General features: G+C 43.1%; 1 long non-coding RNA gene across 1 annotated transcript in view; it reads left to right on the top strand.

Annotated features, from left to right (window-relative positions):
- Positions 1-21986, top strand: part of LOC128149561 (uncharacterized) — a 138866-nt gene extending 116880 nt beyond the window's left edge. The window contains exons 5-8 of the long non-coding RNA XR_008237672.1: positions 17772-17890; positions 19236-19346; positions 19761-19902; positions 20110-21986. This is a non-coding gene — a long non-coding RNA (uncharacterized LOC128149561). The remainder of the gene's footprint in view (positions 1-17771; positions 17891-19235; positions 19347-19760; positions 19903-20109) is intronic.
- The last annotated feature ends 224 nt before the right edge of the window (positions 21987-22210 follow it).

The following is a 22210-nucleotide window of genomic DNA, read 5'->3' as shown; positions in this document are numbered from 1 at the left end:
TTAGAAGTAAAATAGAGGTAGGCCAGTTAAATACTATTCTTTAATTGGGTTTTACTCTATCTGTGAGAGTTAACAGTGAGAGAAGACTTTCAGGGAGGGACAGTCTCTTTCATAAGACCAAGCTTTAGTTGACCTTCATTAGTCTTCTAAAAGATACTGCACCTCTCAGTAAACTTTGTTACGCTTGATTTCTTCATCAAGAGGGTGGTGTACCACTGGAAAAGGTCACCCGAAGTGGCTGTGAAATCTCCATATTTGTACAATTTTAAGATACTCTCAGGCCAAGCCATGGTTGACCCACTCTGGTGTCGGCAGTAGTCCTGCTTTGAATGGGAGGTTGAACTGGGGATCTCCAGAGGTCCCCTCCAACCAGCACTTCTGTGATTCTATGATTCTAATTAGCTTTGTCCTACATGGAAATATCAAAGTTATTTCAGGAAATACCTGTATCTTTGTGCAGTGGAAGCAAACAAGATAAGTGTTTATTATCCTTTATTACTAGTACTAAGTAAGTATTCTAACAAAGGCAAACTCTTGAATAGCCTTTCTTTCTGGCTCTCTCAAAGCAAGATTAAGGATAGATATTAGATTACAGTAGATATACTATCCACTTTTCAAATTAATTTTTATATTATATCCATTGGTTGTGTGCATTACATAATAATTTATTTGATAACACCATACTTATATCACTTCTGTATAATAATACTAAAACAAAAAATTGTCAAGCATTAACTTTGCAAGCATATTGCAGAATACAGCTTAAGTATGTCAGTGTCTTATGAGGATACTTGAGGCTGAAATATCTTTCCTACCTACAGACTTTTCAAACTAATACATATATGCTCTACAGAGTTAACAGCTGTTACTATTCCACTAATGGGAAGTATTTTCTCTTTCTTATGTTAAAGATAAATCATTATTCACTTCTTTCTGTCTTATGTTCAAGGTCCAAATAGTCCTATCTCTGTAATAGAAACCAGCAGAACTTAATTAGTTCTCTCAAAACACAGAGTAACTTGTGTGTACGCTCCTCCAGCTATTAAAGCTGAAAGCTCTCACATAAAGAACAAGAACTGTGGTGTAGTAATAACATGAGGTTCTCATTTTATGTTTTTATGTTTACTACTTGTTACTATTTCACGTATATGAACTGATATAAAAAGAGTGTGCATGCATATTTACAAGGATGCACAATGTAATGAATTCTGCATGGTTCTATTAATGGGCTTTTAAGTCCTGGTTTTGTCTGTGGAGGAAAATTGTTGCATTTGCATCTGTCATTTTGTCCTGATGCATATATGAAAAAGGTATGAATGATACGTGCCAGGAATTACGGAAGTGAAAGATACAGAAAGTCAAGGCACTGAGTGGATGTTTGTCTTGGCTTATTCCTCCTATCATCTTACAACTGCTATCTTACATCCATATTAAATACCTAAATTCTCCATTCCTGCAGTTTTTGTCCTAAAAAAAAAAAAAAAGGTAAGAAGTGTAGTGAACAATAATTATTTTCCTTTGATGTTCATCTGATAATTTAAATGTTCCTATTAAGCACAAAGGTCTGGCTTGTTACTCTGCATGTGTGTATGCTGGGAGAAAGCAGAAGGAACCTCCCCATCCCTGTCTGGGTACTGACTGGGTGCCTTCAGTCTTCCCTCTGAGTTGTGGCCTCCAGAGGGTGGGAGAGAAGAGAAGCAAAGACAGCACCATTTTGGCTGATACTCTGGGAGCTCCAGAGCTGACTGTGTAAGCTGCCACAGCAGGAGCTCCAGCACCGTGGCTCCCAAGTGGAACCGGAGTTGATTCGTTTCATCTGTCCTTCAGGCTGGTAATGCACTGTCCTTGGGACCCCGCCACCTCCTTTTCCCTCAGCTACTAGAACATACAAAATGCAGGGAAAGGTGCATGCTCTACTGTCCTGTGAAGTATCTAAAGGAGAGTGGTTTTCCTGGGTATGTAGATTCCCGAGGAGGGAAACACAGCCGTGAGAAAGGTCTGTTACAGGGCTGACCCGAGATTCAGCCAGGTGCAAGGGCACATGTGGGTAATGCCACAAGTCAGGAAGAGGGCACGCCGTGGCTGGACTGTGAGACACAATAGTCTCCATCTCATACAGCCACCTGTCATTGTGGGACTGGGGAGGACACTATTTGCCTAAAAGGCAGAAGACCAAGCAGATAGTACCAAATCATAGTAGGGTCCGTTCTTTTACCATGGTTTGGGTTTGGTTTTTTTTTTGGGGGGGGGGGGGGGTGAATTCAATAGACTGATCCTAGTTTCAAGAGGTAAACAGCAGTGGAGGGTGCCGTGCCTGCCAGACCTGCCTGGACTGGCTCTGGAATGAGGTCTGAACACAGAAAACCACATTACTCTTTCTGTTCTGTAGGGGTCCTTGCACTGTGCTTTTTGCCATTATATCCAAAGACTGTGGATTCAGCAACGCAGCTAACAGCTGTCTTGTGTCATTCGCTGTCTTGTTCTCTGCCTGGGCAGGGAGTAGTGCAGCTTGTTTCAGCAGGGAATGTCTGTCTAAATGTGTACTCTTCTCCGTGTTTATGTTGGAAAAGGAAAGATCAAAGCATGTGCTTGGAGTTAAAAATGGAGGCTGTGTGATTAGGGACCTCATCTCATTCCCAGTCACATGTGTATGTACATGTACTTACACATACGTACCCTGCCTCTCATCACCGCTGGAACCTGGGACAGGAGACAGTTCTCTGAAAATTAAGCTGTTCCTTTAGATGGCCATCAGAGGTCAGGGCTGCCTTTGAAGGGAAGTGGACTTAACCTTATCTGTGACTAATTAGTTGTCTGCAATGAGGAGAGACCCAAGATCAGGTGATGATAGTGGCTCTGTTGAGTCAGGGCAAAGCCCTGTCCAGCCTGGTGTCCTGTCTCAGAGAGTGCAGTACTGGAAGCATAAGAAAAGAGCATAAAAGGGGGCACCAAGACAAGAGTCCTTTTCCAGCTTCTGGTGCTCTGTATGGAGGCACTTCCTGAGCTGCAGGCTGTATCTGAACTGCTGTATGTAGTGGCTGTTGGTGGATTCCTATGAATTTATCTAACTTTTTTGAACCCATTTATTCCTTTGGACTCCACATCAGTGACCTCCACATTCAACTACCCACTGTATAAAAAGTGTTTCCTTTTTGTTATAAGGAGCAAAGAGTAATTATTCCCTGTTTGCTTTCTCCATCCCGCTCCATGCTAAATACCTCAATCACACCCAAGTTCAGCTGTCTGTCTGATAAGCAAATGAGTCCTTGTCTATGAAGTGGCTTCAGTTATAGAAGCCATTTGGTACCTCTGACGTTCTCGCTGCTTCTCTCACTCTACTATACCTTTTTGAGAGAACATGACCAAAATTGCATGCAGTGCTCAAGACATAGGCACACCAGGGACTGACAAAATTGCAGAATGATGTTTTCCATTTTGTTGTCTCTTCCTTTCCCATTTGTCCTTAGCATCGTGTGAGAGTTAACAAGCAGCTCTATTGTTAGAAAAGCCTACAGGGAGAGGCTTTGCAGGCTCCTCCTGGAGGAAGGATGTGGGTAACAGGACATGATTTATCTGTTTAATTTATGTTGGACTATTTGATTTTGCAAAATTAACTTCCTCCCTGAAGAAAGATGTCAGATGAAATTTTCAGTTGAAAGGTGCAAGGGGAGAGTGAAAGATTAGTGTTCATAGCAGCGCAAAGCTGTGCGCTTTGATCCTTCTTCACGCTTGCTGCTCTGCTCCACTGTGTATCTTGCCTACAGGACAAAGTTTGGGGGCAGGACTGGGGAGACTGCCTTATCCAGAAACTGCCAACCAGATTGTTTCCCTTGGATCAGGCCCTATCTCAGCAGTTATGTCCTTGGCTTTTCACATGCAAAAGCAGCACTTTATTAAAAGAAACAAGATACTTCCCAGAGTCTGATAGCTTGCATTTTGAACTATCACCCCTAACAAGGGACCTTAAAACTGACCCCAGGATGTTAATTTAACCATTACAATTCCATTAGTCTAATTTGTCATGAAACATCTTTAACTAATTACCTGCATTTGTAAGTTAGTCCACATGTCATGAGATAAGAAGTCAAGCATAGTCATAGGTCACTGCTCTGGGCTGCCATCACATAACACAGACCCTAGATGAAAGGGAATTCGGAGTTGATAGGAGGAATCTAAATGACAGCTACTCAGTCAGTACAAGGCAGCCGTGGCTGTAATGTAAAAATTGGACCGTTGTTTTAGAAGTGGTGTTTTGGAAAAGATGGGGCATGCCCTCATTAGCAGAATAAGGTCTAGGCAGGTCTGAGCATAATGCATTCCCCATAAGCATTTGTCTTGAAGGTGGTAATTTGATAAATACAGCTCTCCACTAAAACCATTTGCTAAATTTGGCAGACAATAGTATCAAACATTTATGACTGAATTTAGAACTGTCCCTTTTCAAAGAGACCTGATTATGTCCAAAAAAGCTCATTTGGGAACTGCTGCTGGTTTCCTCAAGTGACAAATGTTGAAACAGAGGGAAAGACCAATTAGGAGTCTGATTAAAGGTTGCTCAAGCCTTTCACTGAGCAGTATGTTTGGATTCAGCTCCCTGTTACTTGTTGGAAATCTGCCCATGAATTTATAGTGGAAGCTGCAACATGCTGCGTGCCACAAACACCTCTCTCTCTTAGATTTAGGCAACTGTAAACTTCCCTTCGTTTCTCTTGTTCCAGTGCCTGTGACATTCCCCTAGAGACTAGATGAGAAGGATATAGTATGTGATTAATGCAGGATGAAGCATTCAGAAAATTGCCTCATTCTTTTTTTTGTTTCCTTCTTCACTGAGAGAGGAGGTGCAGAGGGAGGTGGCCGAGGGGGATTCCCCCCATCAATATACAGAGTGTCATCTTCACCCTTTTGGTGGCCGATGCTGGGTGTGAGGGGTAATTAAATCCCTGTCTCCTCCCCAACCCTCTGTCCCTTAGCTGATCCTTACAGACAGCAAACGCAATTGAATTCTTCACTTCCATCACTCATTTGATCAATACAAAGGGCCAGCAACGACACAGCTATACTGGTCAGGCCAGCCCTACCTTTGTACTTGCTAAGTATGGGCTCAGTCCAAGCCATGAATCACAGCTACTCTAAATTATAGAGGCTGCCAACACATCAGAGGGCTGGAGCGGGAGCTCCCTGTGATCACAGCAGGGAGGGGAGGATAAGGAAGGCCCTGACCAAGCTGTCTTTTCTGTACTCAGGAGCTTTATTCAGACAGCAAGGAAGAGAGAATGCCTGGGAGTCTCTGTGCTCCTCTTGCAGGCATAAGCCTGCCGCAGCGGCTCAGCAGTGTTCTGCTGTTACCTGCTGTCCTTGGGAAAAATTGAAATCCTCTTCCTACAGGCCACAAGGCAGTCACTGAGATTAGGAGGAAACTTCCCTTGGTAGTGTGTTACTGCAGGCTTTACACATACAGATATCCTTTTTAGGCACGCTGGTGGGGAGAGAGGACTCATTGATTTGTATCTTCCCCTTATCGTCAGCCAGCACTGGGAGTGCTCTGTCCTCTGTGAGGAGGAACAACGGCATCGCCAGGCTGCCTCCAACTCCTGCCACACAGCAGCAACAGCCCTGCACTATCGCACGCCTTGGTGGTGTGAACACCATGGCACCTCCTTCTTTCCAATGTGGAAGTTCACCTGTTATTTTCTACCAATATTCCTCCAAATCTTTAGGGATAAATGAATCTTCGGGTCTCAAAATCATTAGCCTGTCTGCAATGGGCATAAGGTATCTACCAGTCTGCAATGAAAAACCACAGACAATCCATCCTTTCGATCTCTTGCTTTTATCCTAAGCTGATAAGGGAGGCCCTCCTGTGCTTGTCAGCTTTGCATTCTTGGTGTGTGCAGCATAGCTGAGTATTGCAGATTAAAGGTGAAGAGTTGAACAGGGAAAAAAAGCAGGAGCAAAGCAGCTGTTTAATGAGATAGAGGGGCTTTCCTCTTGAAAACTGCTTACCATATCCTGTCTGTTGGTAATTGCAGAGTATTTTCTTTATGGAGCATGTTAGCACCGTTTTCCCAGTTTAATATATTTTACCCTTTTGCAGGATCATCTTTTTACCTTGGTAGTATTAAATCATTCTTTATGAAATTGTAAAAGTGACCCACAACCTATTTTTTTTCGAGCTGCTTAGTTCTGCCCTGTGCATCTTCTGTCTTATAGTTACGACAAAGTTCAAGCGTGCTCGGGAGTGAAAGCTTAGATGGTCTCAGTCTGTACCCAGGCTCGAGCCCTTGCTGTTCCAGGATTGGAAACTCCTTTCCACCCAAGCCTGTCTCAAGCTGTAACAAACCTCTTAAGTTACAAATCCAGATATTGTTGAACTGACTTACAGTGGTAGGATGTGCTCTGCTGACAGAACCGAACCTTGGAAAGATGAGCTTCTTGGCAGTTCTTTTAGCCTACTCATGTCACTGGCTAGCTGTCGTTCTGCTAGAGTCATTTTCTTCTTTGCAAACTCCTCCCTGTGCATTGCTCTGTTTTTCAGGTAGATCCTTCACCTCCTGGTGCCCCTAAGAGTCTCAGGTGGGACAGTTTCACCACGGGACCCTGTGCCTCCATCGGTGGTGTCATTTGCTGGGATTCACCTCCAGAAGGAGACCTAAGAATCCATCATTACAAAATCTGTGTATGTTTACGGGGGCCAGAGCACCTAAGAAAGGTCGTTGGAAAATGGCTAATGTATGTATGCTGCCACTGTACATACCACTGTCTTTGTTGCTCTCTGGAGAGGTGCTGGGAGAGTACAGCAGTTGCTGATGGAGAAAAGCAAGAGAAGAGAAAGAAGAGATGCAGTCATGATTCTGGCTTGGTATGATAAACAGCACATGCTGCTCAGAGATCTGGTTGTGGACAGGCCATATTCCCCTGATCTCTCTCCAACTTGCTCCTGGAGGTCCTTCTGCTGTGGTTGATGTGAACAAGCCTGGTTTTTTATATCAGCTCCGTGCAACTGGGATCTACTGGATTGCAAATTAGGTTAGAAACAGGAACATTTCAGGGTTGGGAAAAGAGTGATCTGGGATTTTTCAGATGCCAAAAGTTCCTGATCTCTTTTGTAGAGATAATGTCAATGTCTGTATATGTATAAATGATAACGGGGGGTTGGAGAAATGGTGGGATCCTGGGTTGGAATAGGAGAGGTTTGCTGCGAGGTGGGGGTTTCTGAAATGGCAGAGGCTTGGGATCATAGTCTGGAGAAAATGGAAGGGTATTGCCACAGTCTGGAGCAGGAAATCATACTGGGTTTGAGATGTCGGACAGAAGAGGGAGAATCTGCCTCACAAGAGATCGAAAGAATTTATTTTGTGGACTTGAAGGATTGAAGTAACTTATTTCATATGACTGTCCTTCCCCCATCCCGTGCACATGACTGCATGCAACAGTCATTTTTGCTGATGGAAATGTGGTAGCTCTATTTTCTGCCCCACCTTCATCTCCTTGTCTTTTTACTTGTCCATACAGTATCATATACCCTGTGGCATCATATAATTAAAATAGATGATTATGCAGATGCAAATGGATCTCTAAGGAAACCTAGCACATGGACATAACACCACAGGCAAGTTTTAACTGATTATGCAGCTATAAAGAAGTTTCTTCTTTTTAAAATTAAAAACATTTTAACTTTTTTTTCTTCTTTTTTAATGCTAACAGCTTAACATTTTCCTCTCCGGGTAAAATCTGAAATGGAAGACAGGGAGCTCAGGCTTAACACGGAGTACCTTATAGAAGTGCCGGCTGTAGCTTTCTGGGTTTAGAAACCTCCGAAGAGCACAAAATCTTTCCTCCCATTTGCAACACCCCTCCCCCTTGCATGCAGAGTGCAAATCCTGTATGCATTTGGCTTCCAGATCTGTGACTCCCACCCTCCTTTTTATAAGCTGTGAATTTTCTTCCTTTCAAAGCACAGATTTTACCCCCCTCCCATGCCCCCAGGAAAGTTTTTGCCCTGCAAGTGCCCTGGGTTTTTAAATAAGGTGGAAACTCCTTGGTTTATTCTGTTTCTGTACGGCTACCTCCAGTTCACGATTTCTGTTCCTCTGTGGCCTCTGCTACTGCGTAGTGTGGCCCGAACAGGGTGTTTTTCTCTGCAGTTCCAGTGAAACTTGGCTGTGTGTACAGGGACTGTAGCCTTCTCACTAGCTCTGTTTCTTGTTATGTAGTAGAGAAGAGGTACCACCTTTTTTCCCTTATAGAATCATAGAATCATGGAATCATAGAATCATTTCGGTTGGAAAAGACCTTCAAGATCATCAAGTCCAACCATTAACCATGCCCCCTAAACCATGCCCTGGAGTACCCTATCCACTCGCTTTTTGAATACCTCCAGGGATGGTGACTCAACCACTTCCCTGGGCAGCCCATTCCAATGTTTGACAACCCTCTCAGTAAAGAAATTTTTCCTAATATCTAACCTAAATCTCCCTTGCCTCAACTTGAGGCCATTTCCTCTCGTCCCATCTCCAGCCACCTGACAGAAGAGACCAACACCCACCTCACTACAACCCCCTTTCAGGTAGTTGTAGAGAGCGATAAGGTCTCCCCTCAGCCTCCTCTTTTCTAGACTGAACAACCCCAGATCCCTCAGCCGCTCCTCATAAGACTTGTGCTCAAGGCCCCTCACCAACTTGGTTGCCCTTCTCTGGACACGCTCAAGCAGCTCAATGTCTTTCCTGTAGTGAGGGGCCCAAAACTGAACACAGTACTTGAGGTGCGGCCTCACCAGTGCCGAGTACAGGGGAACAACCACCTCCCTGTTCCTGCTGGCCACACTGTTCCTGATACAGGCCAGGATGCGATTGGCCTTCTTGGCCACCTGGGCACACTGCTGGCTCATATTCAGCCGGCTGTCAACCAGCACCCCCAGGTCTTTCTCTGCCGGGCAGCTTTCCAGCCACTCTTCCCCAAGCCTGTAGCGCTGCATGGGGTTGCCGTGACCGAAGTGCAGGACCCGGCACTTGGCCGTGTTAAACTTCATACAATTGGCCTCAGCCCATCGATCCAGCCTGTCCAGATCTCTTTGTAGAGCCTCCCTACCCTCAAGCAGATCGACCCTGCCTCCCAACTTGGTGTCGTCTGCAAACTTGCTGAGGGTGCACTCAATCCCCTCATCCAAATCATCAATAAAGATATTAAACAGAACAGGGCCCAACACCGAGCCCTGGGGAACACCACTCGTGACCCGCCGCCAGCTGGATTTCACCCCATTCACCACGACCCTCTGGGCTCGTCCATCCAGCCAGTTTTTCACCCAGTGAATAGTGCACTTATCCAGGCCACAAGATGCCAGCTTCTCCAGGAGTATGCCATGAGAGACAGTATCAAAGGCCTTGCTGAAGTCTAGGAAAATAACATCGACAGCCTTTCCCTCATCCACTAGGCGGGTCACCTGGTCATAGAAGGAGATCAGGTTGGTCAAGCAGGACCTGCCTTTCGTAAACCCATGCTGACTGGGCCTGATCCCCCTCTTATCCTGGAGCTGCCGTGTGAGTGCTCTCAAGACAAACCATTCCATAATCTTTCCCGGTACCGAGGTCAGGCTGACAGGCCTGTAGTTCCCCGGATCCTCCCTCTGACCCTTCTTATAAATGGGAGTCACATTGGCAAGCCTCCAGTCCTCTGGGACCTCCCCTGTTGACCAGGAACGCTGATAGATGATGGAGAGTGGCTTGGCAAGGACCTCAGCCAGTTCCCTCAGTACTCTTGGATCCTGATTTTATGATTATTACCAACAAGTGATGCCAATACTGTTCATGTTTCCTTGTCCCAAGACTTGATGGATACATTCAATGACCATGTTAACCCCTCTCTATTCTCAGTAGCACCCTTACGATGGTATTGCCTTTCCAAGCCACAGCTGATCTTGCAAGCCTTCACACCAGCTTATCCAACCTCTTTTGGCTTCTTTCCCAAAGGTGTAGAGTTCTAAGGGGAACACTCAGCAAGGATATTTTTCCTTGATATCAGTGGATCCAGAATTTCTTCTTTTCTTATCGACACGGCTGCTTATTCCTCTCCATTGCTATCAGCAATGAGGGACAGATACTACTTACAGAATATAATGATTTTTAAGGGAAATAAGAAAGAAAATAAGGAATCTAAACCAAAGCTGTCTACATTTTCTATTTGAAGGTACAAATCAGGTGGAGCTGCCCTGACACTTGTGCTGCTGATTAAAGAATAGCATGTTATATAAAGCACAATACATAGTCTTCTCTAAGAGTGATCTTGCAGTGAAGCGGGAGATACCACTTGTGTGAAGGGCCCAAGGATTAGCGGGTACCTGAAGCAGAGACTGTATGGACAGCACCTCTGACAGCATTCCTCAGAGCAGCATCAAGATCTCTGGCAGACCACAGCAGAACTTTTCTACTTCATTACGTGTTGAAAAGCAACTGGTTTCTACTCATTAGACACTAATCAAGGTCACCCCTTCATTGCTGAATGCTCTGCATTCACTACGCTCTTGGCAGGAGGGCTTGCTCTGCTCCTGTGTGTTCAGAAAAAAAAACCAAAATAAAATAAAAGGAGAAGAAATCCTTTGGCCAACCATCTGTTGGAGCACAGGCCGTGGACACAGTGCAGATACAAATGCCTGGATGCATTTTGCAGGTGTGCCCTGCGACCCATCTTTCCATGGAGGAATTCACTGGGAAAATAAATTGCACTAGACTGTTCCTGCAACTGCAGTTAATTGCGCCTTTTCTACATTACTGCTACAGGATTAACACAAACATTGCTCCTATTTTCAGGCTTATCAAAGGCAGCAGCACATCTCTCTAATCTTCTATTTCCCTGCTCTCTTTAAAGTGTTTAAATGAATGGAGCACTGATGAGCAGGGATGTGGTGCCAGCAGGGATGGTGTCATTTAATGCCTCGCTATTTATGCTATTTAATGCCTGTGTGGCTTTATGTGTCCTGGGTGACTTGCTAGCCATCTGGCACCCTCCACCCTTTCATAGGACAGACGGAGGTGTAGACAGCACCTTCATTTGTCTCCAGTCCAGAGAGTGACCAGCAGCAATAAAACAGTATAGTTCTGATGTGCCTGCTCCTATACAGCCTGCACCTGCTGTCACTGAAGGATGAAGCTTGGAGGCCGTGGTTTGGTGACCCTTGATACCAGGCAGTTTGGATCTCAATGAGCTATGGGCACATGCCTATATTTCTATTGAACTGGTTGGCACACGCAACCTGGATTTTTCTTTCAGCTGTCAAAAGCATAACGATATCTGATCTGCCCTAGCACCTGTTTGTACACAGTTAACTTGTCAAAAGGTTTCAGACAATCTGGAATCAGCAGAATTGTGTATGTCACATCAGCTCCTTGTCCTAAGAGTCCTACAGCTGGATTTACTGTATCATTGAATCACTGCCTGAATTTTTAGCTTTATTACTTTCACAGAACACAAATACTTGGGTTGTGTTCTCCAATCTACTAGGAAGTGGGCTGAGATCCACCCTACTGCTTTCACACCACTGTCAGCTGGCATTAACTTTCAGTCATCTTCTCCTTTGAGACCGGATTGAAATCAGTGACCTAGAAGTAAAATACTCTGTATTTTGTTAGCAAGCAGTCCCTGGAGTTGTGCAGTCTAAATTGGGATGTTTTCTCAGCGAGCTCTTTTGTATAGCTTCCTGTGGCAATTGTACTGTAATTACCAACAATCCTGGGTTTGGTAGTAGAATTTATTAATTGCTTTCCACTGTCTCCTACATATTTCTGCTCAGATCACAGTGAAATAAGGACTTTCTTTAGTTTGTGGAGGGGTCATGAAATCCTACTGTAAGGCATTACTTTTCTATGGTGACATTCTCAGAGATTATATTATGGATGCACTGATATTTCTGCAAGGAGGGCAAAGTGGAATCTGTGTTTGACACTTACTGCACTGTCTGTTAGCAATACGGCTGTGGGATCTGACCCTGAAAATGCTCACGCCTGTGACAGTATTTGCAGAAGTAAGGACTAGTCATGTGTAGAAGCATTTTCACAATCAGCGTTCATGTTTATGGGATCACTTGCGGACAGTGCCGATAGTCTGCTGGGAGGTGCTGGCTGCCCTTTTCAATGCTATTGCTGAAGGTTCATTTTATTCAGTGTTTAAAGGAAGTGCCCAGCTCACATTGTAACTTTATTGCAGACTGTTAATATGAATAAGTTATGTCTCCATATTTTTTTGTGTGTTCAGATTCAAGGTCAGATCCAGTTGGTCACTCTGTGGCAGTATCTAATGAATTGCCAGCATCCCAGAAAGTATACAATTTGGGATTAGAAGCAGCACCACCTTATTACCATGACAGTCAATTGCAAGTAGAAGTGCAGCAGAAGAAAGGGCAAGGTAATGTAACATGTGAGTGGAATAGCACTCAGTCCGTGTATTATGAAATTGTCATTCTGTGCCACTGTTCAGCATAAATGGACTAATCTTCAGTTTGAAAATGAGGAGAGCTTGACTGTTAAAGAATAGGTCATTTGGCTTCTGGCAGCAGCAGAAGATGCTGTAATATTAGCTGTAAGAACTTGTGCATTCTCGGTAAGGAGATAAAAATGATTAAATTGCACTGCTTGCTTCTCTATCTTCTAAAGTAATTCATATTTGGACCCGGATTCATCTAAGCATTTGCATAATTCCTCAGGCCATTCCTATTCAGCCATGCATTTCAGCTTGTGCTTAAATTTAAGCAAGTGCTGAAGTTCTTTTCAATTGCTGGGGCTTCAGCCTTGCTGAACAAGGTCTTGGCCATTAGTTTATAATGTTTCAGTAGCTTCTGAGATTGCTATGTTGTAGCAAATGGAAGTTTGCTGTATTTGTTGTATTAGGGGCTGAATATTCTTTAATGACTCAGAAAGGTTAAGGGTGAAGATCTTGGGGCCCTGGAGATGATAATTTTCAAGAGAGTCCTCTGTTGGAAATGCAAGAGCCAGAGGACTGGGGTCATGTCTCCCAAGAGTTTCATGGACTCTGCAAAACTGGCAGTCGCACCAACTGCCTCCCTTCCGCTGGGTTCTTCCTCAAAAGGAATGAGCAGAGCCAAGGGGAAGGTTTTGTTGGGCTCTTTGAGACATGGAGCTCTTCAGGCCAAATTCTGTTCCGAATTATGCTTTATTATTCCAGAGTGACTTCTTAACTTTGGTAGGGCTGTGCCAGGTGGTAGCCACTGTTGACCCAAACTGTAGTTTTAAAAAAATCTTTGAAAAATTGCAATATTACTATATGTATTTCTATCCAAACTTGGGAGGGGGGGATGGAGAAGAACCTTGATATGCTGAATTTTTTGTTTTGTGGGGATGGAAAGTTCAAAACATATTGCCTGGCATTATCAAGCTATTGTGTGTCAGCTCAGTTTAGCATCAGAACATGTCAGCCAATACAGTTCCACTGCTTCATGAAGACATGTGTGGGAACTGGAAATTTTTTAACTGGGATTGACCCCAAACTAAAATGAAATGTTTGGTTGTGGCTTTTTAAAGAAAATGCAATAAAACAATTGACTTTTTTTTTCCTTTGGAAAAAAGAATTTTCAAACATTTGGTAGGAAACACTCTACAGAATAAATTTATGGCCTGAAGTCTTGTTCACAGTGAAACAGGCGGGAATTTTGCTGTTGACTTTCATGTAGCCAGAATTTTACTGAGGTTTCCTTTGCAGCAGGAGGGATTGTGTGGCTCTTTATCTGGAGGTATTAATGTAACTTCAAAGCCCCTTGGCCCACTTTAGAAATAAAAAGTGTTCTTACATATCTCATTGATTTGTTGGAGTTCTTGCTCCATTGAAAGTAACATGGTTTTTGTCTCTATTCCAGAGTGCCACAAGGAGCTTAATCTATATTTGTTAAAATGGAGACCAGTAACATGTTCTTTTAACACACCAGTAGCAGAAGAAAGGGCAAATGTCGAGTTAGTGCTCTACTTTGCTGGACTGTCTTCAGATCATTGCTTTAAAATGTTTGTTTGTTCTGTGAAGGGGAATTGTTGCAGCTTCCAGATGTAGGTGTTTACAGTGGGATCATACTTCTGTTTTAATGTAGTGCTGTGCATCATACCATCTCTGTTTGCTTAGTCCTAGTGCATGAGATGATTCACCTGCTGCAGAATTTTCCTGTCTGTATAGCAGATTTTATTAATGCCCAGAGAGGCTTATTTGGAAGCTGTTTTTCCATCCCAAATTGTGGTCACACTATTAACAATCTTTTATGAGCAAGGAGCAGTTCATTCCATTGCTGGGTGACTGGAATCCTTTGTTACCTATTCTTTACCTGGGACAAGGTGTCAACAACAGTGAGAGAGAGGAGAAAAAGGACTGGAAGAATCAGAGAAGGGGCAAAATAAATCTTTCTAAGGGAAATGGAGTATTCAGTGAGCAATTTTCATGAGATACACACATTTGGAAATTTGCTAAAATATATTTGCAGTGCTTTTTATAAGCAACATTAAATGAAAGTACAGTTAGTTCTGGATTTAACCTACCCATTTGTCCTTGGATTTCGGGCTAGCTCAGAGCAATTTTCCAGTTTTGCACTTCAAGCTCATCTCTACCTGCTTTACTGGCAGGTTCCACTGCACTGACGACAGTACTGGTAGACACAAAAAGAGCAGGACCTTCCATGGAAGAAGTGATTCCTAGGAGGGGCCTGAGCGGAGTTTCAAAAGCACTATGTTCCCAAAGGAGGGCCAAATTTTTCAGAAGGACTGAACAACAAGCACTCCTGCTGTGACAGATGGCTGAGTATTTCAAAAGATCTTGCCATTAAAGCTGGCTGGAGATTGTCTATTCTCTTGTTTTTGACAGGAACTTGGGTATTCTGTTAAAAATAATAATAGTGCAGAATGGGCAGATTTCCTTTCAGGATTCTATTTTTATGTGACAGTTTTAATTGTTTTGATCAGGGAAACTCTCACTCCCATAATACATTCATTTACAACTCGCTGTGCTGGAGAGCCATGTGATAGATGCTTCTGAAAGTCTGATCACCTGTTCTGGTCCCTGAATGGCATGAAGCTTTTCTGAAGCTCTAGCCAAACACAAGTGTGCTGTGTGTGATGTGGTGGACAGAGCACTCGAGTGCGCTGCTTCCATTCAGGTTTTCTTGGGTAAGTTTCCATTTAGGCTTTCTAGAGTGGGTTAAGCTTTGAGATACTTGATTTGGGATTCTGAGCACATGATCTTCAGTGGGTGAATGCCTTCACTTGTGGCTGTTCACATTCAGGACTGGGAGTGAAAGTCAAACTGTGTTTGTATGTAGCTGGGCACTCAGAAAGTGGGATCTGAGAACTTACGGCTGTTTCTCAAAATGTGTGCTTTAACTTTTCCATGGTTTAACTTTCCCATCCATAAACTGGAGGTAATTCTTCATCATCGGCGAAGGACTCACATAGTTCAGTGTTTATGCATGCAACTTTGGAGAAGCAGAAATACAAAAAAAAATCCTTCTCTTCCATCTGAATGTCTCAGAGCTCTTTTAAACTGTTAATTAATTGAGCAATCATAATGATGCACCTGTGGGGATGAAGGGGGAGGAATAATTTACAGGTGGGAGAAATGAAGCATGAATGACTTCCTAGCCTTACGTGTGCCATGCTGTTAGTCTGTGTCAGATCCAGACAGATACCTTCTGTCCTGTCTCCTTTTGTGTCTGTGATGGGTGGCTGGGAACATCAGCTTCCTCCCCCCTTCCTCCTCTTCTTCTGTAGGGGACCCATTTCCTTATCACCAGGCTGCTTTTTCATGGAAGTACAAGGAGTCCGTGTGGCCCATATCTTTGAGGGGGCAGGCTTGAAAGCAGGGACATTTGTTTCAACTCCCAAGTGCCACCCACTGAACAGGACACGGCCAGAGAGCCATCTCCACTGCAAGGGAGAAAGGGAGTCAAGAAATGAAACTTCTGGGTGCTCTTAGGACAACTACCCTGCCTTCCTCCTCCTGACCTTATGCACAGCTGGGTTATGGTGTGCCATCCTCTGCATACCTCCCACAGCAATTCAGGTTATATCTTTGCTGCACTGAGCAGAGTGGCTCAGGAATATCTGACCTGGCTCTGAAATGCCAGCTCACCTCTGAGGAGCAACATGGCCTCTCTTTGTCACCCTGTCTTTCCTGTCTGAACACCTGTATCTGGAGCCAGTAGACTTCTGTACAGAAAACACTGTGAATCTTCTGGCATATGTAGAGTAAATGAGCACAAGGTTAATTCTAATTGTTTAAAATTTGTGGGATGGGCAGGGTAAAAATACTGCTTAGGAAAAGGTCCAATGCACGATTTCATCTACAGTTTGGCTGGGAATCCTGTTTAAATTTAGTTCTTAAACACAGCTGTGAAACTCATGAAGTTATCACATTGGTTGCTCACCCAGCAGCCTTTATAGCCTCCTGGGAAGGTAAAAAAACCACCAATAGTGAAGCAAAGGCTGCTTTGCTTCATATCTCTGGCTGCTCCTTGTTGAGCTCCTGCAACTCAAGACATGAAGTTTTTCTTCTAGCCAACCTGGTTCCAACTGCTTCTCCCTATCCGTTATTCATATCTGAAAAGGAAAAGAAAAATACTGACATACTTTGCTGGTCCCTGGAACACCAGGTTTTTTTATTTAACTGACAGGGCTTATGGTTACCTTTAGCCACAGCTTTTTAAGTACATTTTAGCTGGATAGCAACAATAAGCCCTCCAGGAAAAAGCAGTGGTAAGTGGTGGGTCATGATAAATATTTTGTACTGTCTATAGTCATGTTTTCTATTGTCAGTTTATGTATCTTGTAAAAATTTTCTGGTAAAACTGCTACCCCCTCTGTGGTGAATTTAAGCCTCTTGATTTCTAGCTTTCCTAATTGTGTTTTACAGATCCTCTGCTGCATCTGGGACCAGAGCTTGAAAAGCCCTGTTTAGTGAAATGGATTGTCTTCCACAGGTCATTGACACCCTATATTCTGCCTTATCTAAATTAGGCAGTCCCCAGTACTCTCTGATCTAATCCCAAAAGTAAAGGGTGTGTGTTATGTGCAGATATAATGCTTACACATACATTTCCTATTGAGCAGTTACTGGAAAAGGAGATGAAAGGAGGTAGAGCTGGACCTTGCAGTTCAGTGCCCATGCTGCCAGGGACACAGTGCCTGCTAACAGCTGGCTTTTCTGCACCTTGGCAGGTGATGGAGTTCCCACTAGTTCAGGAGCCCACTGCCAATGGTTAGCACATGCTGTTGTGAGAAATCTCATCAGTCAAAAGTGTCTCATAAATAATTTAGAGGAAAGCAATTAGCACACACAGCTGTAGCTGTTTGCAAAGTCACAGTTATACCTGCCAGGGCAATCTGGAAATGGAAATTTCAAACCCATTTTTTGAAGTAGCCAGAATGGTCTAGCTTGGAGCTAGGGTTGGTGGGTAGTTGTTGATGCGTAAGGAATAATTACACTTTCATGTCTTTTTATGTGTAATGAAATCCAGGAGAGAATTTTAGGATTTTTTGCATATTGGGAAAGGGATCAAAGGGATGCATGGTTTGAAAAACTCCAGCAGTCAAGGCCTTAAGCTTCCAGAGGCTCTGCAACTCATTCAGCTTCAGAGTGAAGGGGACAAGTTTTAATAGAGACTTGGACTTGCATTTTGAAGGCATCAGTTAGGTAAAGCTTGTCTATATGTACAATCTGACCAGGGAGGATAGGCGGGAGGCAAAGGAAGAAGATATTGCTTGAAGTATCTCATCTGAGTATGCTTGCCTTGACAGATTGATGGGAGTGAATTGTTTGAGAACTTCTGAGTTGTGACGAAAGGGAGAGGAACCTGCTCTTTAAGAATCTCAAACAACTACAGGGAAAGTGTGACGACAAAGGTTGGTTTGTGCAGGTAAGTCCTGGGAAGGGGTTATCCATATTAAATCTAGAGATGGCACCAGGCTGAGGAGGGCACATGTAAATATATTTTAGGATAGGGTTAGAAATCACCTACCTTGATCCTACCTTGGGATGAGGGCACAGACCAGGTAACATTGCAAGATCCTCTCCAGCTCTTCTGATAGCTGGGTATTCTCTCATGATATCTCTGCTAGCTGAGTGCACAGAACATGCTCGTCTTTGCAGGATCCCCCCTTGGCTAGGGAATTATTATTCCAATTTCACCAACTGGGAACTAAATCGCAGTATGTTGCCAAATGAGGCTGTCCCAGTCCAAAACTCTGAGATTCCTTCCTCTTTCACAGAGGAAGTCTGACATTGTATTGTGAAAAATGCATTCAAACGTGTTTTGTTCATATTACGAATGCTACAAAATAGCTCAACCTATGCTTAAGGACCAGCTGAATTACCAAAGATTGGAGTTAGAATTTGTAGCAGTGGCATTATTTTACTCTGTGGTTCTCCCGTGCAAAAACATATCACAGTTTCCACTGTTGTCTGCACCATTTGACCTGTTCTTCTAAATCAGACTGCCATCACCTGGCCAAGAAAGTAGCATAGAAGCCCAAGGAACTGCCTGCCACTCCATCCAAGGAAAATTTCACTGGTGAGGCTTAGACAGTAACCAAAAGCAGCAGCTACTCATTGACTATGAACTGGATGAAAATCCCTGCAGTCAATCAACAGGCTGCCCCAGCTGGTCTGGCCTCACAGAGACAAGTAAGACCTCCTGTAAGTTATATTCATTGCAGTCTATCTAGAAATCTTTTACAATAGATTTTGTTTGACTGCAGTGGGAGCTTTCTCTAATATATTACTGAATACACTATGGCAGTGCACCTTTTTGGACTGCACAATGATTAGCCATCAGTGTATTTCACTAAGATGCTCAACTCAAGTCTTTCATTTGCTTATTTCTTTCATTTATTTATACTTACTTTTAGTAGAATCTGGGGAAAGTGAAGAATGTCCTCTAGAACTGCAGATGAATAATTGCTCAACAGCCAGAACTTTTGTAATTTTAAAAACCTTTATTGAGCAGATATTCAGCCTTCAGGTCACTGGGGTGAATCTGGAGTAGTTTGGGTTTTGTCTTCTTGTGAGTTAATCCAACTTTATTGCAATTTAACATGTTAGCTCACTGTCTTCAGCGCTTGGCTCTTCTTAAGCCAATTTAACACATTTTATAAGATTCTAGATCGCATTATCTTGTGAATCACAAAGAAGTGTTCATGAAATGTAAGTTAAAATAGTTATCTAACATGCTTTAAATGAACATCTTTCCCTCCTATCCAAAGAAAAGTAGTGAGTGCAGAATTTGGATCACTCTCCATAAAAGTCTCCAGGAATATTTAGAGGTACCGTTCTTGAACCAGGCTGAGGCCCTGATCTTTACAACATTATTGCAGGTATGTATTGACAATACTGCAATGCAGAAATGTGAGAAACTACTAAAAATCTCAACTAGGTCAAATAAGAATATATCAGGATTTTGTTCAAAACAATAGGCATAATGTTTTCATAATGCAAGAAAATATTCATTGTACAGGAGAGAGATGAACTTCTGTTTTTAAAAACGGGTTTGTCTGGCTACGGGATTTGGCTGGGCTCTGCCAGGGACTGCGCTGTACATGAGGGTAAACATCTGCCTTAGATGGTATCTTCTGGATCCATCCACCTGCAGTCTCCTATCACATCCCCGCTCTGGGAGCTGTCAAGTTTGGATTGGGATGTCTCTCCATTGTCTTTGATGATAAGTTAGTCAGGGAAGAAACTGTTCTTCACTAAAGGTAGGATTCATCTCCCTCAACCTTAACTTGTAGGAGCTGTCTGGGTCTGTCCATAATGAATGGAGAAGGAATGGCTTCATCACCTGGAGATTCCTCTTCTAATCTAGATGGGATGACTTGCCACTGGAGGAGCATGTACTTTGCTGTTCATTTCAGAAGAAGTCCTGGCAGCAAGGTCAGACTGAATGTCTCTTTTTTACATAGTCAATTTTGATTAATACCACAATAAATTTCAGCACAGTAGGATCCCTGATGTTTCTTGGTGCTGGCATAATTCCAGTAACATTGTAGAGATTTTGCTTTGGTTAAGTTTTTGTGTTTTTTTTTTTTATCCTGCAAGATAATATGGAATCCTGTAATGAACCCTGTTTTCCCTTTTTAGTCTCAGCCATTGGCAGTAATCTATGTGCTTAAACCTTCAACATTTATCAGTTTGAAGCTCAAGTGCTTACAGTCACTAGTCATGGGCCAGCCACACTGGATACCTTTCAAATGCAAGCAACTGATGCTTCAAGCTAATAAGGTTGGTTATTCACCTGGGGCTCAGTCCTGCACAGGAATCTCTCATTTGACTGCTTATGTGAGAGTTTACATTTGTTTTAAAGACACTCATACAGAAGAGGTTTAAGAGGTTTGGCTCTTTTGGCAGTGGGATGTGGCTTCTTCTGTAGTTCCTCCAGGGACTGCAAGGAATCAGAGGTTGTTTCTGAACACTTTTGGATCCCTCCATGTGGTCAGGATGCTATCTGCTTAGCTTTTAAAAATTTCAAGGACATGGAATGAACTGATGTTTCTGAAGCGGAGGCTGACAGTGAGTACTGGTCTTCTGCTGCATCTCTTGAAATACCTAAATCAAACCATGCCCATCTTTGAGATGATAGTTCCCAAGCTGGAGTGGCCCCTAGTTCGGGTTTGGGCGTTACCCTTTCGCTTGTAACTTCAACTCAGAAAAATAGGCACATATCTGAATAACAAACTTGTCATCACAAACGTTTTCTGTAAGTGTCAGGTCTCCAACTAAATTGCCTGGATTTTCTTTCCTGGGAGTAATTTTTGAGTAGAGATGAATAAGGTATTTTATTTGTCAGTTCTAATTTGAAAAGCAAAGTCCATTATGTTTCAAAAAGCAAAGTTCATTATATTTCAAAAGCCTTAGCTATAGCAGACCAGCTTCAGATGATATTGCATGTATATCTTGATAGGACACTGGGAAAGGCTTACATCCTTGCCTACTTCATTTTGAACTCCCCATTTGATCTTACTTTCTCCTAGTTGATTCTCCCAGGCTAAGAAAAATGCATAAACACAATTCCCTTTCACTGATCTGAAAATATGTAGGAAGGCCCCTTCAGCACTCTCTCTCTGAAGATGGTCTCAGCTTCTCCAGCCTCTCCTGATAATGAAGATTTTCACTGACTGTAACATCCTCATTTCTGTCCTACAGTGCACGTTCTACATCCTTCTCTATGTACAATTCTGGTGCTGCAATGACTGTAGCTATATACTGCTTTAGAAGGAGTTTGGTAATTACAATAATGGTATCATTTGGGGAACCTGATAATCAATTCTCTGATGTAGGAGGTTTTTACCTCTTTTTCTTTCATGTTCTAAGAATTGCAATGACAGCTTGGTCCTGCTTCTAATTTATCCCTTATTCCATTTCACTCTTTTGTTTCTGATGAAACAACCCCTCACAATCTGATATGAGTGAAAGGCAGCACAGTGTCAAAAGAAAGTCCCACGTCTGGCTGCCAAGCAAAAGACAAAATGTACCAGTAGGATGCTGTGCATCAGCAGTGCTTCCAGGAGGCAGCCTTCTTCCAGATCTTGCCCCCAGTGTGTCACTGTTAGAGAGAACACAACCAACATGTTTTAATGAAGAATACTGGCAGTCAGCTGGAAGAGAAGAGACCATATTTATCCTTTCTGTAGCACCATTTTGACTAGCATCATTTATGCATGTTTAGGGTTTGTTGTTCACTACAAGAGCAGTGACTGGTGTCCTGGTTTCAGCTGGGATAGAGTTAATTGTCTTCCTAGTAGCTGGTACAGTGCTATCTTTTTGAGTTAGGTATGAGAAGAATGTTGATAACACACTGATGTTTACAGTTGTTGCTAATAGTGTTTAGTCTAAAGTCAAGGATTTTTCAGCTTCTGATGCCCAGCCAGCAAGAAGGCTGGAGGGGCACAAGAAGTTGGGAGGGGACACAGCCAGGGCAGCTGACCCAAACTGGCCAAAGGGGTATTCCATACCATGTGAAGTCATGTCTAGTATATAAACTGGGGGGAGTGGGGGCGGGGGGGATCGCTGCTCCGGGACTAACTGGTCGTCGATCGGGGGTGGTGGTGATCAATTGCACTGTGCATCATTTGTATATTCCAACCCTTTTATTATTACTGTTGTCATTTTATTAGTGTTATCATTATCATTATTAGTTTCTTCTTTTCTGCTCTATTAAACTGTTCTTATCTCAACGCATAAG

This window comes from Harpia harpyja, chromosome 12 (assembly GCF_026419915.1).
Source record: "Harpia harpyja isolate bHarHar1 chromosome 12, bHarHar1 primary haplotype, whole genome shotgun sequence".
Classification (NCBI taxonomy): domain Eukaryota; kingdom Metazoa; phylum Chordata; class Aves; order Accipitriformes; family Accipitridae; genus Harpia; species Harpia harpyja.
This window is presented reverse-complemented; position numbering and strand designations above follow the sequence as displayed.